At 48.8% G+C, this 25,019-nt stretch overlaps 1 protein-coding gene across 1 annotated transcript in view; it reads left to right on the top strand.

The window, feature by feature from the left end:
* The window catches only part of LOC100114838 (cytochrome P450 4C1), a 189,490-nt gene that overhangs the window by 92,490 nt on the left and 71,981 nt on the right, over positions 1-25,019 (top strand). Inside the window, exon 2 of the mRNA XM_031932947.1 lies at positions 15,385-15,460. The gene's annotated coding sequence lies outside the window, so the exon portion shown is untranslated. The remainder of the gene's footprint in view (positions 1-15,384; positions 15,461-25,019) is intronic.

Genomic DNA, 25,019 nt, shown 5'->3' with positions numbered 1-25,019 from the left:
ATCCGGAAACGAGCGGCGGCGGCGGCGGCGTGACTTTTAACTCGCCGTGTAAGCGGAGCCATCGTAACCTGCATCTCGCCAGCCGGGAGAGAAACGCCTACGCACGACAACAAAGAGACGCGCTTCTCGCGCCCACGCTCCAAAGTGCCCTTTCCCTCTCTCTCTTTTGCAGGTGGCGAGTTCGCTATACACCTATCTTTCCGGCGGATCTCGCGAAATTCAGCGGCAGTTTCGTAATTGCCGCGCGTATAAATCGATTAATCTTGCCGGCACATCGCGGCGCTACTTCGATTGTGCTGGGAGCTGTTTTTGGGATTTTTACGTGCGTGTATCGGCTTACGCGACCGCGAGCGCAGTTGGACTACCGCTGCTTGTTTCTCTCGCGAGTGCGGGATAGATCGAAGGAGAACCGCCGCGACGACCCACACGCGCAATAAGTGCACGCGCCCCATAAATCCAACCGAGGGGACTTCCTGTATTCGCTATCTCAATTGCATGAGCGCGCGCGTTTATGCATTATTTTTCGCTGTTTCGAGTTCCAGAGACGAAGAATGCGACTCGGGGCTGCGAGGCGAGGAAAAAAAGCAGGGAAAGTGCGACGAGGATAACTCAGCGTAAGAGATGGGTGCGGCGCGAGCAGAACCGCGGGGTTACGACTCCGCGGGGTAATCCGAGGCATATCGTTAACAGCGCCGGTACAACGCGTAACTCCACGGAGCGCAGGTGCCGCGCAGTTACGCCTACAATCCCGGGGCCATCTCTCCCCCCTATTAATTGTGGCTTTTATCTAGTGTAAAACGAACTCCGGAGTGGGATAATAAATATGATTACATCTTGAGCGCGATCTCCGTAATCAGCGGTTTCGACGTTTTTATACCTATACCCGCCTCTTTGCGCGAGCTCACTTTATATCATCCTCGCAGCTCTCTTTGTCCTCTCGAGATTCGTGCGCACGCTCTGTGGTATGCACGTGCGGTATATAAGTGCAAAGCCCCGAAAATGTGACGTACGTGTGCAACAGATCTACTGGTACTGGTCTGACCTTCGCTCGATGCACCAGAGAGATAAGCCCTGTAGACACAGACCAGCGACGAAAACATAACGTCGTACCCCGTCGAGCGAGCCTCTGTTATAGTACGTTCGCGAGAAAACGAGCGCACTCGTCAGAGATGTTGTCTCTCGCCTCGCGCCCCCTCAGCGCTGGCTAACTGCATTTTCGTAGTTAACCCGAGCGCGACACGATCTGTGACCGTTTCATCCACACACACCTATATAGATGTCGCTGTGTGTGTGCAGCATTATTATTTTATATTGAACCACTTTTTCCCGGGAGAGGAAGAGAGAGAGAGAGAGAGAGAGAGAGAGAGAGAGAGATAGAGAGAGAGAGAAGACCTGCAGCTCGGCGTTTCCCCGGCCGGGCTTATCTGCCGCGCGCCACTTTGTAGTCGAACGGCTGCGAGGAAGAAGAGAGGAGGAGGACGACTAGGAGGAGTGCATCGCGTGACCGAGGCTGCAACGGCTCCGCAAGAGAGCGCCGATAGCGATTTAATTTAAACGTCAAAGGTGCAGGCGGAAAAGTAAACCGAACGTGCTGGAGACTCTGGCTTATTATTTGGAGATCGAGGAAAAGAAGCTCGGCCGATTTATTCGCCGAGATCGGCCGCACCGCCACGTGCGCGGTATGGTTAATTTTCACGGAATTCCGAGCGGTTCTCTCTCTCTCTCTCTCTCTCTCTCTCTCTCTCGCCCTGACAATACGAGGAATACAGGTGGTGAGAAGAGAGAGAGAGAGAGAGAGGGAGAGAGAGAGAGAGAAAGAGAGAGAGAGAGAGAGAGAGAGAGAGGGAGATGGCTGATATAGAGAGCATAGTAGTAGGCTCACGAGAGCGGGCAGTCGTGCGCGCGACACGACTCCCAAGAACAAACGAGAGCAGCTTAACTGGCTCGCTGCTGCCTTTCGGACTTGCATTTATATTTATGCAGATATGCCCCTGGCACTTAATATTCAGCACTTCTTCTCCGACTCGCGGCTCTCGGCTCGAGCTCTTTCCTATGCTCGATTTGAAGTTTCAATTAACATCGGCGGCGGCGTTGTATGCATCGGTAAACACGCCGATTTTTCCATCCTCGCGTACAAATTAACGACGAAAACACCGTACGCAATCTCGCTCCCGAGAAACACGTGCTCCTCTTTCGCCGACCAATTCTCTCTCTCTCTCTCTCTCTCTCTCTCTTTGCCTCTCGTGTATACGTTGGCGGCCAGGTCGATCGTGGCATACGAGACAAGTCGTTTCTAGCGGACGGAGAGAAAGAATCGGACGCGGAGAGAGAGGATTGTCGGGAAGCCGGAGCGGCTATTCACTTCTTGGAATGGCATCGAGTCGTCGTTCTCGCTCGTGCAGTACACGGAGAATAATTTGTGGATTGGCACGAAGAGAGAAAACAACGACAAGTAGTATATCCCCGCTCGAGCTGCCTCGCAGCGGAACAGCGATTATTTCGGCCATTCGTAATTCACGCACAGCTGTATATACGGTTCACCGTAAGTTTCGCGCACGAAGTAGGAATAAATCAACGCCGCGCGCATCAGGGTCGCGAGTCAAAACGGTGTTATTAATGCGGCCGGTGCATTGGCAGCCGATAGATTTCCGCGACTCGCGGCGCAGCGTTTATCCCGGAGCGATTTATCGTCGCCAACGCGATCAACAACTTGTCTCTCAGCCCCGGCGCCGGCCCACGGGATCATAATTCCGAGAGTCGAAAGAGAGCACACTTGCGCGCCCATTCGCGGAAAGATCAAGGCGCGCGTACGTCACTCTCAATTACCTCGCGCCAGAGCGAGATACGACAAAAGACTCAGCGCGACTTTTCGCGCGCGCTCTGTCAATGCTAGTTAGCGCCGAGTTGCGAAAAGCGTGTCCAAACGCGCGTCGAGTTTCCTCGTTAATTCGGAATTTCTTTGCCACACGATACTGCTATGCAAAACAGATTCAATTACGCCCTGTACAACGACGTCAGAGCGCGAGTCACGCTCCCCAGCAAATTGTCAGCAGCAGCTAGCAGCTCTATATAACGGAACCGGGCGAAAGCACGTATTTCCATTCTTTTCGCGCAGCTAACATCGTCGCCCCACCGGCATTTCAACGACAAGCGCTCGACCCTTGCCTCTCTCTCTCTCTCTCTCTCTCTCTCTCTCTCTCTCTCTCTCTCTCTCTCTCTCTCTCTATGTATTCCGTCACATGTGGTCTTTTTATTTTAATTCCTCGACGCGGCACGTGCCGCGAGGGTAGATAGGCATCGGGAGTCATCTGCGATGCGGCGGGGGGCGCTCATCATTAAAACGTCGCTCCGATGCGCCCGGCCTGTCCCTACTGCCGCTACTGCCGCCGCCGCTGCTGCTGATTCACCTATATGCTCGCCGTGAATTAATTGGACGACGCTCGCGCGTAATTCATGCCGTTACAGAGCTGCACACTTTTTCGGGGGTATTTTATGGATGCACGAGGCTCCGCTCGCGTGTGGGCGTAGCTCGGAAATTGGTGGTTCGCTGCCGCGCGGGATGGATGGCCTCTCGCCGTAATTGGGATTTTCGGGTATTGATATTCCTGCAATGTGTACAGGATTTCATGTAAAGAAAAGACTCGTCTTCTGTATAGTAGACACGACGAGGATCTGTTGTGACTTGTCGTTAAATCCCGCGCCTTCTGATAACGTCGACACCTCGACGACAACGAGTCTCAAGCACGTATACCTGCATCGGATTATGCTGGCTGCTCGACGCGATCGCGGAAGATCTCGGGCGACCGATAAGGGCTACAACACCCCCTCGAAGTGCGGATGATCCTTCACTCTCATTAGTGAGTCATCGGGGGACGAGCAAGTGACACCGCGACGCGATAACTCGCGGTTATACGCGCACCTTGTATAGCTATATGCAACGTGTATAAGCGATGGCTGCGGCGGCGCGTCAAGCGGCGCGCGAGTAATGAAAGTCAGCTCCGCGCGCAGATAACACGCGACGATAAGAGATTCCTGTCGCGCTAAAGGGCTCGGCGGTCGGGCTTTTTTGCCTCTCGATGCCGCCTTTAATTACTTTGTATTATATGAATATACACGAGCGCGACGGCGAGAGTGTAATTTCAAGGCGGACACTGCTGCCAATAATCGCGCGGCGTAACTGTATTTTTGAAATTGCCGATTTAATTACGCGTCGATTATTATTGAGCTGCTTATTACCGCGACGGTGATTTCGGGGTTTTGGCAATTTTAAACGTCTTCATTAACCGCAGCTTTGTCTTTTGCGCTCTTTTGCCTTTCTCGATTACACCCGGCTTGCCATAATACATCAAAAATCGTATCTGCGGCTCAATTTTCACGCGGTAATACGCTGATTGCATAATTAATAATTCCGGACGAGCTGGAAATTGCCTACACCTCTCTGGGGCAAAGAAAAATACAAGAGAGTCGCACACTGCGCAAGAACTTCTCACATCCTCCTCTCGTTCCGTGAAATCGAAGTCAGAGAAAAAGGCAGGCATCAATGGGAAAATAACGTCGCTCACATACTCAGCCGGACAATCAAAACCCGGAGGTCCTACCTGTACCTTCCGGTGCATTCTCCGACCAAGTTGGAAACGAATGAGCTGCGCGTATGCGAGTTTCGAAAAAACGGACACAGAGAGAAAAAGAAGAAGAAACAGCGCATAGGTGGGGGTGAAGCCATGACGAGAAAGGAACGAGCGTCCCGCAGGTTTGCCAGGACAGATTCATCTTCTCTCCGTCATTGTAGGCCTCGACGCCTACAATAATCTCGTTACGATTCGAATCGGGCTCGACGGGAAAAGCGCTCGCCTACGCCGGCTTTGACAGCAACACAAAGCAAGGTGCTTTGTCGAGTTCCTCCAGTTCCTGTGGCGAGAAAGAGCGAGAGAGAGAGAGAGAGAGAGAGAGAGAGAGAGAGAGAGAGAGAGAGAGAGAGAGAGAGAGAGAGAGAGAGAGAGAGAGGCTCCACTTTTTCCCGTACACGCATAGCTGTGGGATTTTCCTGCGGAGCGCGAATACATGTGTTGGCCCGAGGGCCTTGTTTGAAAGTGTTTTGACTCGTTAGGAAAATACATGAAGATGTTTCCGTCGTTCTTCTCCCTCGATCGTAAAATTCTCTCACACCGTCCTTTTCGCATGATGCACCGCGTTCGGTGAATGAACGTAGCTATATGGTGTCTTCACTACGACCCGGAGTGTATTTCTTATTTACACGATCTATCGGTCGTGTAGACTGCGTGTCGCCTTCTTATACGATCGGCGATTCCGCGGAAATTTATGGAGCGCCCGAGGAAAATATATAAGCCGCTGCGGTGGTGGTCTGCTTTTCTTCATTAATGCGCTTGTATACACGAGCTCCATCGGTTCTCTATTTGTAGAACACCGTGTCTATGAACTCCACTTGAGTTTGGTTGCGCGCAGCTCGCCGGAAGGGACGAGGGACGTAAATTCGATTTCGAACAACGCCGTGAAAGTAAATCTTTCAATTTTCTCCCCAAAAAATCCGAATGTCTCATCCGAATAATCGATGATTGACCATGCAGTACTAATTCGATAGATCACCGGCCCTCAGCCTATTAGGCTAACGATACGGGCACGTTCAGGGGATGCCGACTCATCCCTTTGATACGATATAATACACGCGCCATACGTCGCATTGCAGGTACCGGTCGCTTTCGTAGCGGCAACGTGCATGGTGTCGTCGCGTGAAACGCAACATTGCTTGTGCGTTGCGTGTCGCCGCCAACTGACTCTCGAAAAAGGCCGATGCGATCACGGTTAACGCGGTAATTGCAGCGCGATTAATTTATGCGCTTCGCGGGCTGAGGGACGAGCTCAAAAAAGTCGGATAATTAGGCGGTCGATTGGATTTTTACGAGTTGCCGCTCACGTCGTAAAAGCTTCGGTTCGTTCATCAAAATTGATATAGCATGGCTTATAAATAACTCAAAAATATTGAAAATAATCACTGCGCGTACGATCATATTAAATGGGAAAAAATTATTATTTTATGTAAAGCGTGCTCGATTTTTGTAGACTTTTTGACCTTGTATACTTGCAGTACTTATAACTATAGCTTGAACTAGCTCGGCTTTGACTTTTATTGCGAATTTCGCTATTGGATCTAAAAAACTATTTATTAAGTCTGATTAGAATGAGACCGCGAAGGATGCGGATGCAGTGGAGATGAAATAAATCGTCACAGTAGGTGAATTCCACGGTTCACAAATACGAATATATTAAAGAAAAAATACCAAAGAAGTACAAAATGTTAGTGAACAAGATATGGCTTCTGCATGTATTTTAATGAATATACACGGCGTCTGTATACACATATGTTTAAGTGTATGAATTTTGGAGAATATAATCTGTCGTGAACTACGACCAAAGTCCGATTCTCTTCAAAAGGGCTTATTCAAAATACACGCCTGTATCGTGAAACCGAAACAGACAATTTACAATTTCCCATGCTTTTGTTTCAATACGTGTGGAAACGTTACTGATGGTTTTATTAAATCAAGATAATATAGAGAAAGTTTTCAAATATGCATCGTCGATAATGGCTGCGGCTTACAAGATTAAGTAATATCGGACGTTTAAATCGGAAATTCGAGATTTGCGTACAAGTCTCGACGCTTTTTAAGAGAATAAATCGTAACAGTTCTAATGACAACAAAATCCGCCCGTATTTTTCGCACTAAAACTTTGCCCAAAGTATAAAAATTGCCCTAAGTCTTCTTGTTACGTATACTTGTTTTACACCAGTGCGTGTGATGGCCTTTTGACTACTTTTAATCATTTTCTCCTGCATCGGTAAATGAATAGCTTGATTTTCACTTTAGAGCATGGAAGTGTTGCATTGCGTTAGCGTTAAAATCAGTAATTCAAAGCAGAAAACAATTATTCCTAATAACCAACTTGCAGCTAAAATATGGAATGATGTGCTAAAGTAGATTAAATCTGAGATACTAAATGAATTTTCCTCAACGACATATTTATCTTCCTCATGATAAAATACCTGATAGAGCATTAAAATGTAATTCATGAAACCGGCTTCGTTCTTTTTTACCAACATAGAATTATATTTTCGAAGAAAAGGTGAATCCTCTGAAAATATACGTGTAGCTGATTTTTCAAAAAAATTTCAAAATCAACACATGAATCCATTCACTTTTTGGTAAATAGTAACCTATGTATCTTTTTGTTTGTATACAAACTACTTGTTCGCCTTTTCGAAGGCGGTCAAAGCAATCGCGAATGTCGAGGACAGTGTTGATTCGTTTCATATTAGTTTGAAGTACATATTAGTTTGAAGCCCATTCCGTCATAGTGATCATACCCTGATTTTGATTTGTTGTAACGATCGACGTGATCACTGAATAATATAAAAACCACTTTCAAGTTGTATCCATTAAAACTTTTCATTTTATCAAAAAATAAGTCACTTGGTGTAATTGTATTACCTATTAAAAAGGCCAATTAAAATTAAAATTACGTATATTATAGGCAAACTGTATCTTTTTATTTGTTACTCACCATTGATTTTCGAATATTGACTGATTTCATTCAATGAAATCTTTAACAGTGTCCATTGTTTATTTAAAGATTGGTCTTGAACTTTGTTCCAAGATATAGGGGCCGAGTCGGCAAATGGATTGAAAGTATACAGCATGAAAGTACCATTCGAACTTGTACAAAAGTACAAAACATACCTCATGTTGTATGTCGAGGTAATGGTTAAAAAACTACGGACCATCTGACAACTATCGACTCCATCGCTGTTAACAATGATGAAATTTCTTTCGTGATTGCACCAGATCAAATCTTTCAGATCTTTTAATATTTTTTCAAGACGATTAGCACGTGATACTGCGACAATGTCAGTACTGACCAGATAGACCACTTCACGAACGTTAACATCATCTAAGACGTAAACGTCGCGTAAACGTTTGTGATTTTTTAAAACATCAGTTCCAAACAAGCGCACACTGAGAGAAAGATATCATTGCCGTAAACATGTACACACGTTAGGAACAATGATTGCTAATTTATTCGTGTACATCTTTCAAATATTCTATACGAAACAAAAACAGACATCTATAGTATACATACAAAATATTGCAGGAAATATCTGTATGTTAATAGTTAACATATGAATTTCATGGCTATCGTGCGTAGTGTTGCGTGCAGATGGCGTTTCTCTTGTACCGCCTAACCTCCATATTCGTCACCCTCTTTCATACAAAAAATATTCTTGAGGGTTTATTTATCATAAATAATCAATAAATCATTAATAATAGAACGAAAACAACTGAATATACCTAAGGAAGCATGCAAGTGCGTTTGTAATGATATAATGTCCAAATTCTAAATTTTGCCTTTTGAGTTTAAAAACCAGATCTGGTGGTTCTAGAGATAAAATAATGAGTGTGATTCCAACTGATTCAGCAGCCTCTGGCATTTCTAAAAAGGTATATATCAACTAGTTTATCACTATTAGTTCAAAAGTTACTGGAAAAATTCAGTAGTGTGTTAAACTTCATATCGTAATCATTAATTTTTCAGATTTGAATTTTTTCAATAACTTTTGAACTAGCTAATAGTGATAAACTAGTTGATATATACCTTTTTGGAAATGACAGAGGCTGCTAAATCAGTTGGAATCACACTCATTATTTTCTAGAACCACCAGATCTGGTTTTTAGACCCAAAAGGCCGATGAAAGACAAAATTTTGAATTTTGACATTATATCACTGTAAAGATACTCAGCATTAATAAAATTCATACAAGTGTGTTTTCTAATAATTTTTATCTGATTACTTCATAAAGTCTATGAAAAATCGTAAAGGGCAGCCATATGGTAACTATTAACATACGTATTATTGGCTCAAATCAAACATGCCTATGTTAACAGTTAACAAATATGTTTGCTGCAATGTTTCTTTTCTCTCAGTGCAGTAGAGACAAACTTAATGTTCACGGAAGCGAAAGAACAAAGTTCGCACATTTTGAAAAATTCAGCTTTTGTACAGAAAAGTCATGTTCAAACTATGTAAAAGTATTGATCGCAGTTAAACAACTCGTTCCACTTAGACTATCGATTATCGGAGCGACGTCGCTAAAAAGCGGTAAAAATCGCTCGATACTATACTAATGCCTAATACTCGAACAAACACTGCACCATCGACCCATCTATAATTAGAAAAACCATTACCAATTCTTTTGCACGTAGTTTATTTCGATCTAATGTATTGCTTTGATTATCAAAAGTTTTCTTACGCACATGATTAATTATATAAACATTATGTTCTAGCTATAAAAATACATCAAAACACACTTCCAACATGCTTCTATACCAACTCTTAAAATACTTTTACAAAACTTTCCTTTGGAGAATAATAAAATCCATGAATCTAAACCGAAAGGACATGAGCCTAACGGAACATTCTTACAGTTCTATATTATAAATAACAACTAAACATTTTTAATGGACTAAAAATATGCCTATGAGCTTGATTCAAATCAAGTCAGCATATGAATATATATAAAATTTACAAGATATTAGAGTGAGTACTTTGTACACATTAAATCGTTGTCGGCGATCGCAGAGCTCCATATTGTAAACAGAGTTTACTTATGTACTTGCTGGCGTTTGTGTGCGGTAGGTTCGAACTGATCGTATCAAAATTATAATCGAGTGCAGTGCAAACAGACGCGATCATACAACCGACAAAAAGCCAGCCGTCAATCATCTTTCCATATCACGTCAAAGAGAGCCAGTTCGCTCGAGCAGCAGCAAAAAGCGCAGCACTCACAGCTCGGTTTTAATGGTAAAACAAATAAATCTTATCGCTCTCGGTCGCGGCGTAATTACGCCCCGGAAAGTGTCGACAAAAGGTGTCCCTGACAACTGTCGCGGCTCTCCTTTTTTTCTCTTCATCGAATCGAAATCGAGCGCTGGATCTCCGATACAGGTATACGTGAAATCCTTTTTTCCCGGCAATTGCGTTTCGCGAAACGAGAGCCGCGATATTCTCCTCGCTGAGCGCGCCTAACAAACACCTCACGTCCGTCACGTCTCATCGAGCCATTATTGCGGGACAAACAAGGTATTCCCATGGCGCGGCGCTAGTAGCCTTGCGACTCCTCGATAACCCGATAAAACCGTCAATTGCCGCACAGAGCTAGGAGAGAAATTCCCCGGTGGGACCACTCGCGACTGCGCAGTCTAGCGGTACATGCGCGCGACGACCCCCGTTCATGGAGCCGCGCGCGCGCGTACGCTCAGCTATACCTATATACACACGTATACGACAGTATGGAAGTGCGAATTCCCGCGCGAGTTAATATCTGGCCTCGCGATTGCAGCCAATTGATGGCACCCCCTCATGCACCACCACCGGCGCTGCTGCCGCTGCCGTGCATGTGCTTATCAGATCTTGGGCGCGTGCCCATATGCCGTAGCTCGCGAGCGTTCACCACGTGCTGCCGCTTGATTGTCGGAGGAGTTTAGCGCGTCTGTGGCTGTGTGTTTATGATCGATTTTGATTACGACTGCGAAGGGCTGTTCCACTCCCGCGTTCTTTTCCGCCGTGCGCGGAGAGTTGTAACTTGCTTTTGTGCAACGGGCAAATCAATTTATTGGCATAAAGCGGACAGCGGAGAGGTAAAAACGTGATCTTGTTTCGAATGATTAATGGCCGCGAGTCGTTTACCGCAAAAAGTTACACACATGAAACTCCGGTTTCTTATAACCTCGAAAAATGCAGTCTAACTCCTACACTTGTTACCGCTCCCCCTGCGCAGTATATGCAGGGAAAGTAGATTAATCCGACGCATGAATTTTTGCGTAATTGCCCAGACACGCTACTCGCGTTATGTACCGGCTGATTTGTGAACTCGCATCAAACAGCCGTTTACAAGCCGCACGACCGCTCAAATAAATAACCAGCAGTAGCCAGTCCAGAAAACAAACGATCGTTAAGAAACAAACAACGTTCTCTGCTCAGCGGCGAAAAATGCGTGAATTTCCGCTTGAAACGCGCTTTTATCTCTCTCTCTCTCCGAAAATCTCGCAACGCAATTTTCTATGTTTATACATAGTATAAATAAAGCTCCCACAAATCAGCGGGCCCGCGTGATTAGCACCGAGCGCGCGCGGCTACGAATTATAAATTCCAATTGATTTATAAACGACGCGCGCGTAGGTACGAAGCGGCAACAAAAGCGCGGCAAGTCCATTAGCGCTACCGTTCCTCGGAAAATCATGCGCATTATTATCTGCGTTCCGATCTGCGCGAGCGTGCATTATGCGAGCGCGTATACGTTTCTATTTATGCGCCGCGCTCGTGCCTGACGAGGCTCACCCCTATATACACACACCTTAATATACCTGCGCGCGCGTGTAATGCCCGCGTATAATGCACACACACACGACGCGTCTCCTCACGCGCGCGATATGCCCCGATGCAGTGTGTGCATACCTCGAGTTCGCGCGGTAGCATATGTTGCTCGACGGCGATAACTGCTATGCAAATTCCGCTTTTTCACCTGGACGGATGGCTCATTTGCATTGTTTTCGTTACGGTTCATCCCCGCAGACTTTCTTGCGCGTATTCTTCGATAATTCGCTTAATGGCTTTGAATTATGCGCTGCTTCCAAGACGCGTTTGAATAGATAAATGTAAGAGTTCAGGCTTGAAATAGCATTACCCGCGAAAGAAAGAGAGAATGAAATCTCTGCCGGCAGTAGACGACGGGCATAAATTCGCGAAGCGCGTAAACGGCGTTTACGCGAGAGCTGCGCGCTTCCGAAAAGTGAAAATTTACGCGAAGCGATTGCGCGGAGGCTATGGAAAAGAAAAGCCCGTATGCGTGTACGCACACACGGCTCGCGGAATCCCGCGATAGCAGCTACGTCGCGCGCGATGCCATCGGATAACGTACGGCTTTACGCACCTACAGCAGCAGTGCTGGCTCGCGAAGACAAGATCGCATCTATCAGCAGCAGCAGCGGCAGCAGCGCATTTGCGTAAGAAGAGGATGTATCGGAGAGGCATCGACACCTATGGTCCCCGCGAACTTATAGCCGCGAAACTACTGGATACGTACGTATAACACAGCAGCGGAAGGAAGAGACGAGACGCGCGAAGGTAGACAGCAGTGGGATTCCGGCTGCAAGACAGTACACGCTCTCCCACATGCGGAGCTATCAAATGTCTGACGAATGCACAGGAATGCCGTGCTATCAAAGCGATCTCGGCGAACATCTCGGCCCTTTCTCGCCGGAAAAGTGATTCGCTGCCGCTGCAGTTTACCTTTAACTCCCGGCGGCGTGGCGCGGAGGGAGCGAAGCGGCCGAGAGAAAAGGGCAGCGGAGAAAGAAGAAGGAGGATGTCTCAAGACAGGTAGCGGGCACAAAGGGAACCGGACACTCTCCGGCTGCCTACGCAGCTCGGCTATTTTATTTCCCGTCCACTCCCCCGGCAGCTCCTTTTCTTACCCTCGCGAGGATTCATCCCCCCACCGCGCTGCATGTGTTCATTTCTCTCCATACAAACGCACACAGGTGCAGCGCGAGAATGACCGGTAAGTATCCTTTAATTACACGCGCCGCGCGGATCCTCTCGCGCTATTATGCGAGCGCAATCTCGCGTATCCGCTCGAGCCAGTGTGTACAAGAGCCGCGGAGGAATGTCCCGCCTCGCGTGTATTTATATTTCTACACTCGCAGGTTTCGACCTCTGACACGCGTTAAAGCCGCGTCAGTGTACAATAATCGCAGTCAGGTCGCAGCCGCGGCGGCGTCAGGTATGGGACTTTACGCGCGAGATAGCGGCCACCCACGGCGCCACCTTATCCGTGATCTCTTCGCGGCGAGATGCGCGCGCGCGCGCGTCTTGTTATGAGTCGCTGCTCATCTCTTTCTCTCGCTCGCTCGCTCGCTTGCTCGTCTTTGGCTTCGTAAACTGACATGGTCCTCCAGCGTTTCTAACGACCGGTGCTTCTCAGGTTCCGTGTCCGGTTCGGAATATAACGCGCTGCATTGTTTTCTTTCGAGACCTTGGTCGTCTCATTGTATGCTTGGGTTATTACGACTGCATCAGTGCGCCGTGTTATAGCCTAATTATCCGTCGCGAGGTTGGATGCTTCTCTGCGCTTAAGGATCGAAAAAAACCGATTCGCATTTTCGGCACGTACGCGCGAATGGCAGTAGCCTCTCCGGCGCGTATCTCTCCCCGGACGTCCAGGTTTATAACTCAAAAACCGGTTGTCTTAAAACGCGCAGCAGCCGACTCCTATCGCGTAATTCAGTAGTTACTCAGCCTATAAGCGACTGTAAATCGTCCCGCAGCAGCGGCAGCATCGCGTATGCGCGCGTACAGGGCTCACAGCGGTAAACAGTTGGGAGAGAGCCTATCCGCTCAATAGCCGGGTATACACCGGGGGATTACTCTCGAACGTGCGCGGCGATGATAATGCCGATAACTCGCAATTTCCGCGGGAGAGAGCCCGCACACTCGCGCAGTATACACTTGAGAGAGAGAGAGAGAGAGAGAGAGAGAGAGAGAGAGAGAGAGAGAGAGAGAGAGAGAGAGAGAGAGAGCGAACGAAGGATGGCAGCAGGTAAGAAAAAAGGAAGCTGAATTACACGTCGGCGCACCGGCTACCGGACTACGCACGGCAACTGCAGTTCCAGCCGTCTCTCTCTCTTTCTCTCCCTCTTCGAGCGGCGCAATTAATAAGCCCCGCGCTTTATTGATAACGCGCCGATTCTCGGAATGGCGCAAATGAGAGCGTGGAGCATACTTTGCGCAACGTTACTCTCCCCTTCGCGCGTTATTGTTGTTCTCGTTGTTAATCGGCCGCGAGATTTATGTGAGAATCGGCAAAAAGTATTTTCCACTGTATAATGCGCGCGCTGAATTTACGATGTCGAAAAAAAGTTCAAGGGCGTACTGCACTGGCTCATCCGGAAATTGCTACCGCTCGACCCGAGAGTGGCTTAAAATATTTCGACGTCTCTCGCGCGAGGGCAGGTTATATCTCGGGAGCCGCGCGCGGTAGTCCATCTTCGAGATCTCTATCGCACCTGCGCGCGGCCCGCGCATGAGCTGTGCGTCTCGTAAAAATCAATAATTACGAGAGAAGCCTTCGGAGCTTCTCCTCCCATTTCTCCGCGCCCTTTACTCCGCTCGATCGCTCTACTGCAGGGCTTTGTACGTATGGACGCGAGATTTGTTCTTCGGAACGAAAATTCGGGTCGATTAATACGTCGAGGCGTTTATTACGGCACGATATGTTATGATAATTGATACACGGAGATATCGCCGTCGTCGATTACGAGACTTTATTTATGTCCGGCACTGGAATCGATCTGTTATTACGTAATTTACCAAATTACATCGAATTTATCGCGCACATCAGCATTGGAGGAAACATTTATTTCTCGCGTACCAGGAATTCCATACGATTGGGGAGGAAAAAGCTCACGGTATATCGGGTCAAAAACGCAGCTCACGCCTTGTAGCTAACCGGCGTCGAGAGCAACAGGACAACGTGCGTCCTCGCGCGTTTAACGACTCGTCACGACGCAGAGAGATCGCGCGGAGAGGAGAATCGCTATAAACTATATCCGACACAATCAAGTTGTAGCTCGGGCTTGTTTTTCGCGCGATATCGTCCCCGGCACACACACATACACGAACAGCTCAGGAATTTCGCTCGACGAGTTTATCGCGGCCGGTTCAGGAAATTCCTCGCGCTTGGTGTTTCTCGCGTTCTGTACTATAAACCGTAGACAGCGGTGGACCTTGAATCGATTTGCCCAGCTTGGAATCCGTAACGATACGGATTCTTCTCTCTTTCTTGCGCCAAAGCGGCTTCGAAAGAACCGCGCGCGAGAGAGAGAAGTCTTGACGGCTCGGTAAGTGAATGGCGTGGCGCTATTAATGCTGCCCGCGCGAGTGCAGTCTATATAACCTGGCTTTTGCAATGAAAGTGATTTTGTACTTTTTCGACGGCGACTCATCGACGCATGCGATCGATAATCGATTAGAGAGAGAGTGAGAGAAAACGAAATGGCTCGCGGCCTCCGAAGAGCAAACATTTATGCTTCGCCGAATAGGCGCGAGCTTGTTAGACAAAAACATTAACGAGCTGTACTTGTGTTTTTATGGCTTTGTGTTGTTTATTGGTTTTAAAGATAAGGCGTATCTGTAATTAATTTTATGTTTATTATATGTGCTGTGTAAATAAATCAGCAGAAATAAACAAAATAGCAGTAACTCGATTCTTTAACAATGGATTTTAGTAACAATTTTATTTTTAATATGTTTCAGATCTATTAAAAATCGTGTAAAAGCGTAGATGCAAGCGAACGCGCAGAAATAGCAAACGTTCATCAAGTGCCACGAGGTAAGCCCTTCTCTGTCACTTATCTAAAAATCAGCGAATAATGTGCAACATGTTCCCCGAAAATTCGAATACGCCCGCATATCTCGCGGCAACCGACTCCACACCGCCCCGAAAACAACACCCGCACACATCGCACCGGTGCCCGATGCATCAGCTAATACTCGAGAGAGCATCAGCAGAAATACGAATACTGTAGTGCGCACAAGCCATGTGGCTTCTTGACTCGCGCACGCGCCTGCTATCCACTATCCACACCCACACGCCGCCGCAGTTGGTGCATTGGGGGCCCTCCCGAATTTATGACTAATTTTTTCGGCACAAGCCGTGAAAAAAAGCAGCGGCGCACGCGCGACAGACGGTCCACGCGCGCCCGCCTCCGAGCAGAACTAATGGATTAGCGGTGTGCAGCGATGATGAATCGGATCGGCTGTGTGTTGTAGAAGAGGTTTCGTATTCGAACTTTTCCGAGTGTCGGCAGCGGCGGCTGCTTTGTCTTAGACGGATTAGTCTCGCCCAACTTTTGCTAACAGGTGGCTGGAATGTTCCGAGACTTCAATGTGTTGGGCCGAGTTATGAAAGTAAAAATGCGAAAGTCGACGATTTACTCGCATAAAATCGAAATCCCCGGATCTCCGTTTGCACTGCCCTGATCCTATATTTGCACTTGCGCCCCGAGAGTTTCTCGCACGGCATCAAAGCCACACCGCCGCCGGGGAATCGATGCGAGTATCCGAGAAATTTCGGAAGCCCCGATTCTCATCTCCAACGCACATCCGAGCGGGAATTCCGCAAAGAAAGCATCGCGAAAAAAGGCGTCGGAACTGCGGCGGCAAACAGTAGCCGTGAGCGAGGGAGAGAAAACAGTGAATCAGGTAGCAGTCCCAAGGTCCACTCCACCCACGGCTTCCCTTTTCCCTTCCCGTTTCCTTCCGTCCTAAAGAGCCTCGAATATAGTACACAGCCTCGCCTCATTTACACTTACAGCCGGACGATATTTGCGCTACAAAGATTTCACGCGCTCGCGCGAAAAGTAGACAAAGCGTGTAAAGTCTCGTCGTCGACCTGCGCGCAGCGTGTCATCGACGCCCGCCCACAAAATGGAACAATACTCAATGGCGCATCCGGTTCTACAGGTGTGTGTGGGTATTATACCGACTGCCGCTCGCTTCCTCCGCAGAGGCTTTTTCGGATTTTTAAAAAGCCGGACGAGGAGGATCCGCTCGATTTTCGTCCCCGCGCTCGCCTTTTCAGGAGGGACGGCCACGGAATGCGCTTTATTTTCGTTAACGACGAGAGGCTGCTGCGAGGTATCGAGCGAATTCGACGTTGCACGAGTGTTCTCTGCACCGGGAGAGTTATATATTTCGAGCGAAATTTTTTTCCGCAAACCTACGGAGATGCAGATAGAGGAGAGTTTTTGCATACGGGATTCGGCGAGTTCCTACTTTCTAAATCTCGTATCATTACAATCGGGCCCCGGCATCTCATTTACGAGCGCACAATAAATGTTTCGTACTTAACTTTATTGATTATCGTTCGTGATGAAATGCCCGCGCGGTAATTCCAACGGCTGCGCGCACAGCAGTGAAAGTATCCGCGTTCTCGTCACGCGCGTCTACAACATTCTGTGCGGTGCGTTTTTCAAACACCTCTTTCTCACAGCTGGCGCACTGCACGCGCATTGAATCACGCCAGAACCTGCCGAATAATTGCTCGGCGTATGCATAAAATCGCGGGATTCTTCGGAGAGAGAAAAGCAGAGGCCCCCGAGGGTCGGAGCCTCGAAAAGCTCGGCAGCAGCGAAGGCGTGTCCGCGTAAAAAAGCGCGCCTTCGGATTAGACGCTAGCGCGCTGCATGCGGCTGCTGAAACTTTAGTGGCATCGTAAACCGGTATCTTTAATACTCGCGCGTACGCCCACTCGCTCTCTTTTTCGCGCTCGCTCGGCTCGCGCTATCCTAGAGGCGATCTGCCTATCGGCCAGCACGGAAAAGCCAGTTTAAAGGCTGCGCGCGCCAGCACGAGAGAGCCCGGGTTTCAGCCCCCGAGGCGACGAGCAGAGCTCTCCGCTCGTCCACGAGATCACGCCGCTCATGACATCTTTATCTCGGCGCTGCTCTGCACTACGAGAGCGAGAGAGAGAGAGAGAGAGAGAGAGAGAGAGAGAGAGAGAGAGAGAGAGAGAGAATGAAAGTGTCGAGGCGACTGCATATAGCGGCGGAGAGGAGTCTCGCCCGCCCGCGGGGAAAAGCGGAGCAAAAACGCACCCGGTTAACGTTCTCTGCGTGAGCTTTGACCTCTCTCGCGGGTTGGTCCGTGGGACTGGAGGACTTTCTTCGAGCGGTGATTGTTAAATCTCGGATATACAGCTGCTGCTGCTGCCGAGCGCCAGTGAATCGATGAATTATTTTTCGGAAATACTTGCGCGCAGAAGTGCGCCTTTATTGTACACGGCTCTCGCGCGATGCCGTTACTACGATAATGCTCTCTCTCTCTCTCTCTCTCTCTCTCTCTCTCTCTCTCTCTCTCTCTCTCTCTCTCTCTCTCTCTCTCTCTCTCTCTCATCCTCGCAAAATGTGCACAGAAAACGAGCGAAAAAAGCGCTGGCAAGCGTACAAAACGGGAGATGGTAACATCTCGAACGAATATACTTTCACTCGGGAGATCGATAAAATTGAAAGAGGTCAAGCAGCACTCGCGCGCGTGTATTCTCGCGCCTCCGCGAATAAAAAGCGAGCATCTCCTCGGCGCACGTAAAAGTAACCGGTCACACCTTGTACTCGCGGATTCCATCAAATAGCCGAGTTTAAAGGCTGCAGAACGGCTCTTTTTGCACGTGCGTACAACACTTCTCTTTCTCTTTCCGTATGTAAGTAGTGCCGAGTCAGCGAGCGTACCGTCCTAACCTCGAGCGGCCGAGTCATACCTTACTAAAGATAACTCTATCGGAATAAAGAGCGTCCCTGTGCTCGCTGCCGCTGCTGACCGGGTACCGAGAGAGGAGCGGACGGGGCAAAAAAGGAGAAGGAGGAAGAGAAGCGACGATCCGATAGGCTGCGTCTTCACTCTCGAGTGCCGTGTATGTATGTACTCCCCGGGCCGTTGCTTCTGTTGTATATGTACACCGGGAATGTGGATTTGAATTTAATTTTAAAGCGGATAAAGACGCGCGCAAGCTCGAGGAAAGGTGTGCGAGTTTATTGGTGCGTTTTTACACGCGAGCGCGGCATAAAAGCGTTTAACGCGCCCACAATTTCATTATCACGCGTCGCTCTCGCTTATCGCGGGAATTGTGTGTTTCGAGCCCGAGTGCGCACTTTTATTGATTGAGCTATAATTTTAATTTTATCCTCCGACGAAAAGTCCGAGCCATCTCCGGACTCGCGTTTTATTAACCCACAACTGTATAATTCGCGACAGCTCTATCAGATCGGCCGCGTAGCGAAACTTAATTTACTCACCGAGCGCGCATAATAGCCGATAAATCAGATCGACGCGTCTCTCATTTTCCAGAGTCGAGAAAAAGTAAACTCTCACAGACGCGTAATAATCGACGAGTGAAAAGCGGACTATGCGGGCGCGCGAATCACCTACTGAAGAAGGCCTCGCATAACTGCAGATAAGGTGCTGAATAGACGAGCGCGCGCGCGGCCCTGGAATGCCGTTTTACCGGGCGACCACCGCCGTGGCGCTTCATTGAATTACCCCGGCTGGAAGAGCGAGAAAGAGAGAGAGAGAGAGAGAGAGAGAGAGAGAGAGAGAGAGAGAGAGAGAGAGAGAGAGAGAGAGAGTAAATTATGCGCGAGGCATATTTGTTTTGTAAACTTTTCGCGATCCCGGGGCGCCATTATTGCCCCTGGTTATCGATTCAATGGCACTCGTTAAGGTGGTCCTCGACGCGCTGCCAAGTCCATTACCTTTTTCGCCTCTTTCTCCTCGCTCATCCGGCCGTTCCGTAAAGTCGTGTAGACGCTCGCTTTACATTCGTTAATCGACTCGAGGTTATAGTGTCAAGTGCGATGATGCCCGTAAACTCGAGTTCTCCCGATACACGACGACCAATGGCGTATAATAACAGTACAGTTTCGTCGTACGGCACAGATAAGTTATGAACTTTCCTGTGTGGCGCGCAGTAGTCTCCCAATACAGCAAAGGACGCGATATTCATGAAAAGCAATGATCAGGGCAAGGAACTTTCTTTGTTTCTCAGGAGGCTCGCGAGACGTTGCGCTTTCTGTGGGATTTTCCATTTTAGATGAAGTTGAGTATTATACACACACGCGCGCGCGCACGTTATGCGGCAGCCGCCGATCCGTAATCGTCCGCGCGATCTAAACCGGCTAAATCTCTGGAAATCACGATAACGGCCGCGGTAGCCGATCCCTCTTAATTGCGCGGCATTATAATTACAAATCTTTTTCTGTGTACCTTTCTGTGTCGTACAAATAGTGGCAAGTTTATAGAGCGATTCAACCGCGGCCACGTACACATGTGAGTTTTATAACGAGCAAGGTGCTCTCTCACTGCGCAGTACAGTGCCGTTTTTAGTCGCGCGAGCGCGTATTATGGATAATCTAACGATGCCTGTACGACTTCGTGTTCGATGTAAATCTTCCTGCGAGTTTTCTGATCGACAAGCGAATCGGTAATTATTTTCTCATTTTCGTGGTGCTCTACGTGGTATATGTATACAATATAATCGTTGCTGGCGCAATTAGTCCGATATGATTTCAGAAGGTTTCTTCGTTGCTTCGAGCTAAACAGGCTATAGGTGTAGGCAAGTGAATCTCGCCGGTTATTTCACGGAGAAAAAGGCGTTTTACGACTCGACAAAAGTTTTCCAATCCGCGCATTCGGCTAAAATTCGCTTCACATACTCATATGCGCTCTTGCTATCGCACTCGTATCGCCGTGAATTATTGGGAAATAATGACTGGCGGTGAAAGCAAATTTGATATAATATGCAGATTGGTTTGTGGAAATATCGCGCAACAGTCCGCAAAGCTCGAAAGGCTCGCCTCTATTATTATTCCATCGTCGACTCTATTCTGAATTTTGTAATCGAGCGAGTCTGGGGAAAAAAGGCGTAACAAGTGTTTCCGTCGGCTCAAACGCGCATTTTTTTGCTATACAGCCCTCGTGCGGATTCCTATACCGAGAAGCAGGTTATATATTTCTTTCGTAGAGTCTAGTCGCGCGACAAAACGCGCGCACTTTCGACGAACCGCCGTTCGAGCGACGCAACATCTTGTAAGGACACGTGTCCCATCAAAAAGCGGATGCTCCCGGGCGAGGATGGAGGGCTCGTAATATATATTCCATAACGATGTTAATGCGAGCGGCGCGTGCCGCACTGGCGTCAGCTTCGAAATTCCGGGGCTTTTTCTCCTGCTTCTTCCTTTCGTACAATTTACGAGACTTTCGATCTCTTTACGATAGCAGCGAGAGAGGCAGATACTCTTGCAGCGCTTGTTAGCCGCGGGCGAGTCGTTTTTTTCAATCAAGCGCGAGCAGAAAAGGAGCGGGCGTTATCTGCAGGCGCGCAGAGGAGCCCCTTTCCGATAAAGCAATCGATTTTTCGACTTCTCCCCGCAAAAATCCTCGGCGTACCGTACGATTCTCGGGAAAATCCATAAAAGATACGGCTGATTTACATACCGGCTTCGCCACTGCTCTCGCGCTCCTTATGTTCTTATAGAGTGCGGGGGAGAGAAGAGAGGAGAGGAACCGAGAGCGAGGAGAGCGAGAGAGAGAGAGAGAGAGAGAGAGAGAGAGAGAGAGAGAGAGATCCAGCGTGTGTTGATGTACACGTTCGGCGGTGATCCCTAACTCACTTGCGTATGCGTACCCGGAAGAGTATATATGCCTCTCTCGCACTGATGCAGTCTTCGTCTCTCTTTCGCTGTCCGTGTGCATGTGTGTGCTGTGGGTTCGCGCCGCGAGCGTGAGGTGTCGCTCGGAGGAACTCGATTCGACGCATCACCGCGCGTATGTCCCGAAAAATGGAGTAACGCACCCTCCCGAAATCCTCTCTCGTCTTATCTATTTCAAACTGTGCTTCTCGTCGAGACACCTTTGCTCGCAGCCACGAAACCGTCGTCGTATCGACAGCTGCGTGCAGCGGGAGCCCGTCTCTCTATTTTCCGATGGATTTAGCCTCCGATGCAGCGAACAAAGGAGACTCTGCTGTCGTCTCCTAGACGCACACACACACAGCGAGTCTTCGGTCGAGGATATTTATACATTCAAAATCAGGCCGCGCGGCGTACAGATGCGCGCGTGATGATTTACGGCCGCGTATGAATCATTTCGCGCGAGGAACCGAGAGATTCGCTGTGATGCGCGTGTCGATGGCCCCGAGATTATCCAGATTCGCGCTCGATACACGTACGCGCACGTGATGTGCATAGTCGAGCGCGTGGGTGCGATGAAAAGCCTCGGGAAATGTCTTACCAACCGGTTTTTTCTCGGCCAAAACGATCATCATCCCGTGTACTCGCAGCTGGAGAAAGTGCACGCGAACACATAATCGAGAGAGAGTCTGCCGTTTCAGCTTCTCTATGTTGATTTTCAAAAGCACATGAACGCGCAGTAGTCTCGCTGTTTTCGCAGCCTCAAGACAGATCGCCGTTATAGTTAGCTAAACTCGCATAAGTGATAAACGTAGCTCGCGGTGATGATGCCAGTCATAGTCTGCAGCAGCAGCTCGGTTTACCCACGCCGTCGAGTGATACACAGCGGCGCGTCGGAGAGTTCTCAAAGAGCGCATGCATACACTCATTAAACTCCGAAAAAGACGTTCCGGCGCGTGTCATCTCGCGCGCGCGGCTCGTCTAAACTCTCTGCATCGTGACCAGATAACTCGCGAGAGAGGGAGACATTTCACTCGGAAGCCCGGCCGGGAAAGTACTGTCCGGCACCGCGAAGTCGGCTCGTAAATTATGACAATAATTGTTCGCCTCGCGACGTAACCGTGCGCGGCTGTGTGTTTGCACACGCGGAGTGGTCCCCCGCGTGCTCCAGATATTTGCGGGGGAGGGACATCGCTGCGATAATAACAGGCTCGCTCTCGCGGGAGCCGACTCTCGCTTGCACACCTAAGCGTCGATCACGGTGTGCTGAACCTTCCATCACGGGCTCGCCTCGAATTCAGACGCGTTTCGACATCGCGCGGCTGCCGTGTGCATTCTCGACTCTTCCCGGATCAGCGTGGCTTTTCGTGGTCCGAAGTCGTTAATTACGGCTCGGGCGCGATTATCGTCTGTCAACCGATTATTAATTTCGGCTTTTTTCATCAGGTACAGCGAAGGCCACGATCGCATTGGCGCAACTCGGATTTCCACGGCGATTTCACGTAATCGCTAATTGCCGATTTACCGCATCGCGGCGGTCGTATACGATACGCTTCCACGATGTTTGATCAGATGTGCGATTTTTCAATATCTCCGTGGCTTGTTACGGGGGCGAGGAAAAGCAGGCTGCAATTTCAGTTTGGCGAAGGCATGTCATTGCAGCTGTACACTCGCCGCTGCGAATAATCGCGGCTGTGTACGCCGCAACTCGCCGATTCTCACGCAAAGCGCAGATTTCTGTTCTGCTGCTGCTGCTCCCCATTGGCACAGGCCGATTCCACATCGCCTCGTAATTATGCTGGTATACCCGTGTTGGATCGCTCCATGACTAATTTTCTCGTACGTATATAGTGAACTTTTTTAGTCAGAACATTCCGCGGTATCGAGTAACTCAGAAACGTGTTCGAGAATCCCAGAGCCGCAGATCGATCGGGTCTGACGCGAATACTTCACAAGCTATATCTTATCAAGGCAAGCGCCATTGTGACAAACAAAGGATGGTCGCTCCGCGAATAGTTGAAAAATCCCCGCCGCTCGACCAGGTTACCACGGGGCGCATCGGCTCTTATTGCTAATGCTGTCGAACGAGATGCTGCCGCCGCGGCTCAATAGTACCGAAGTCACGATCATCCACGAGCCGGCTGGCCGTAGCCACGGTCACGATTATATTCTTTCCGTATCCGGATCTGCGGTCACGAAAAATCTAAATCGTACGTAATTATATGTGCGGGGGTACCAATCGTTTTAAGGTACTTATGAATGCCCGCGCGCGCGCTTATCGCCGCGGAGGGATTGAGAGACCGACTCAAGCTTGCTAAACAGCTGCATCTTGCATGCTGCACAACATATTTATATACATACATCGCGCAGGCATTTTGCGAATTTGTCACGATTAGAGCCGGCTGCACTTTTGCCGTTTCTCAATTCGCCGCAGCGGAGGGAAATCATGAGGGGAGATTACGGCGATGGCTTTCGCAACTAAAAATCCGCTGTGTTTTTGTATCGTCGATTTTTTTCTCTCCTCTCCTTGGAGATTGAATGTTCATGAACCGCGCGTATGCCGCACGCGGAGCAGGTAATTATAATTGCGTCTCTCTGTGGAAACCGCGTGGCTTTTCCACGTTGAGGAGTACAAATAGTAGAGAAATCGCGAGCTTCGATCCAGTCACTATAATTTTTCAAGATTTCCAGATCACCGGGCAAAAATCCGACGTTCTCAGCGCAAGAGCCAACCTGCGCGCGGACGAAATTTGGCTAGGCACCGAATGGAGAAATGATCTATATTGTCATGTTTGTTTATCGTGATTAATCGAGCTGGCACATTGTTCTCCGCGGCGGCAGCGGCTTATATAATATTCGGTCTTGTCTCTCGAAGATTAAGATGTAATCGCTCGATTGTCTGCTCCGCTTCTCGGCTCGCGCGCGGACACATTCTCTAATCGAGCGACTGTCCGCCGCCGGTGTGCTCTTGAACCGTCGCTGTAGAAATTAGAACGTTTCGTAACACTGTCATCGCTCCTTCGCGTGGTCCTGTGGGCGATCGATGACCCGCAACCTTTGAATCGCGCGACCGTTAACAATGTGATGATCGGTAACTCGCGAGTGACGCAACCGATTTTTGACTGTTTTTTATCCGTACACATTGTTCGAGAGCGACTGAGCGGATGGACAGGAAAAGGTTCGTGGATTATGCAAGAAGGGAAAACGAGAGAGTGGTGTAGGTTCGGTAACAGGCGTTTAAAACGTAATTAAGCCATTAGCGTGTTGTTCACAGAACGGCGCTCTCGCCTATTCTTTTCTCGAGTAGAACCAACCCGTCGCATCGCTGTCCTTCTCGAATCACCGACAGCTGGCGGCAAAGTATCTCGGGTAGATCTTCGCACTGATTCGCCTTATCTCCGATCGATCGCGTACGCTTGAACCCAAATATAAACCAGCAGGACCATCTCTCGTGCCGGTGATGAATATTAAAACAGTAGGTTTAGGACTAAATGCTGCGTACCTCTACTGTCTCCGTATACTAAAAGTGTACGAAGAACAGGTTCGACAAGTCCAACATCAGCGCGAGAGTCAGCGAGCGGGGCACATTATAATCCCATCAGCGGATCCATCCCTCTCGGCTTCTGCCTCGCTTCTTTTTCTCCTCTCCGTCCGAGCGGACGTTATAGGTCGGATTCGTCGCTTTTACGCTTGTAAACACGTATATTT

The sequence above is a fragment of the Nasonia vitripennis genome, chromosome 5 (genome assembly GCF_009193385.2).
Source record: "Nasonia vitripennis strain AsymCx chromosome 5, Nvit_psr_1.1, whole genome shotgun sequence".
Taxonomy (NCBI): Eukaryota; Metazoa; Arthropoda; class Insecta; order Hymenoptera; family Pteromalidae; genus Nasonia; species Nasonia vitripennis.
The sequence above is the reverse complement of the archived record's forward strand: the minus strand, read 5'-3'. Positions and strand labels throughout refer to the sequence as shown.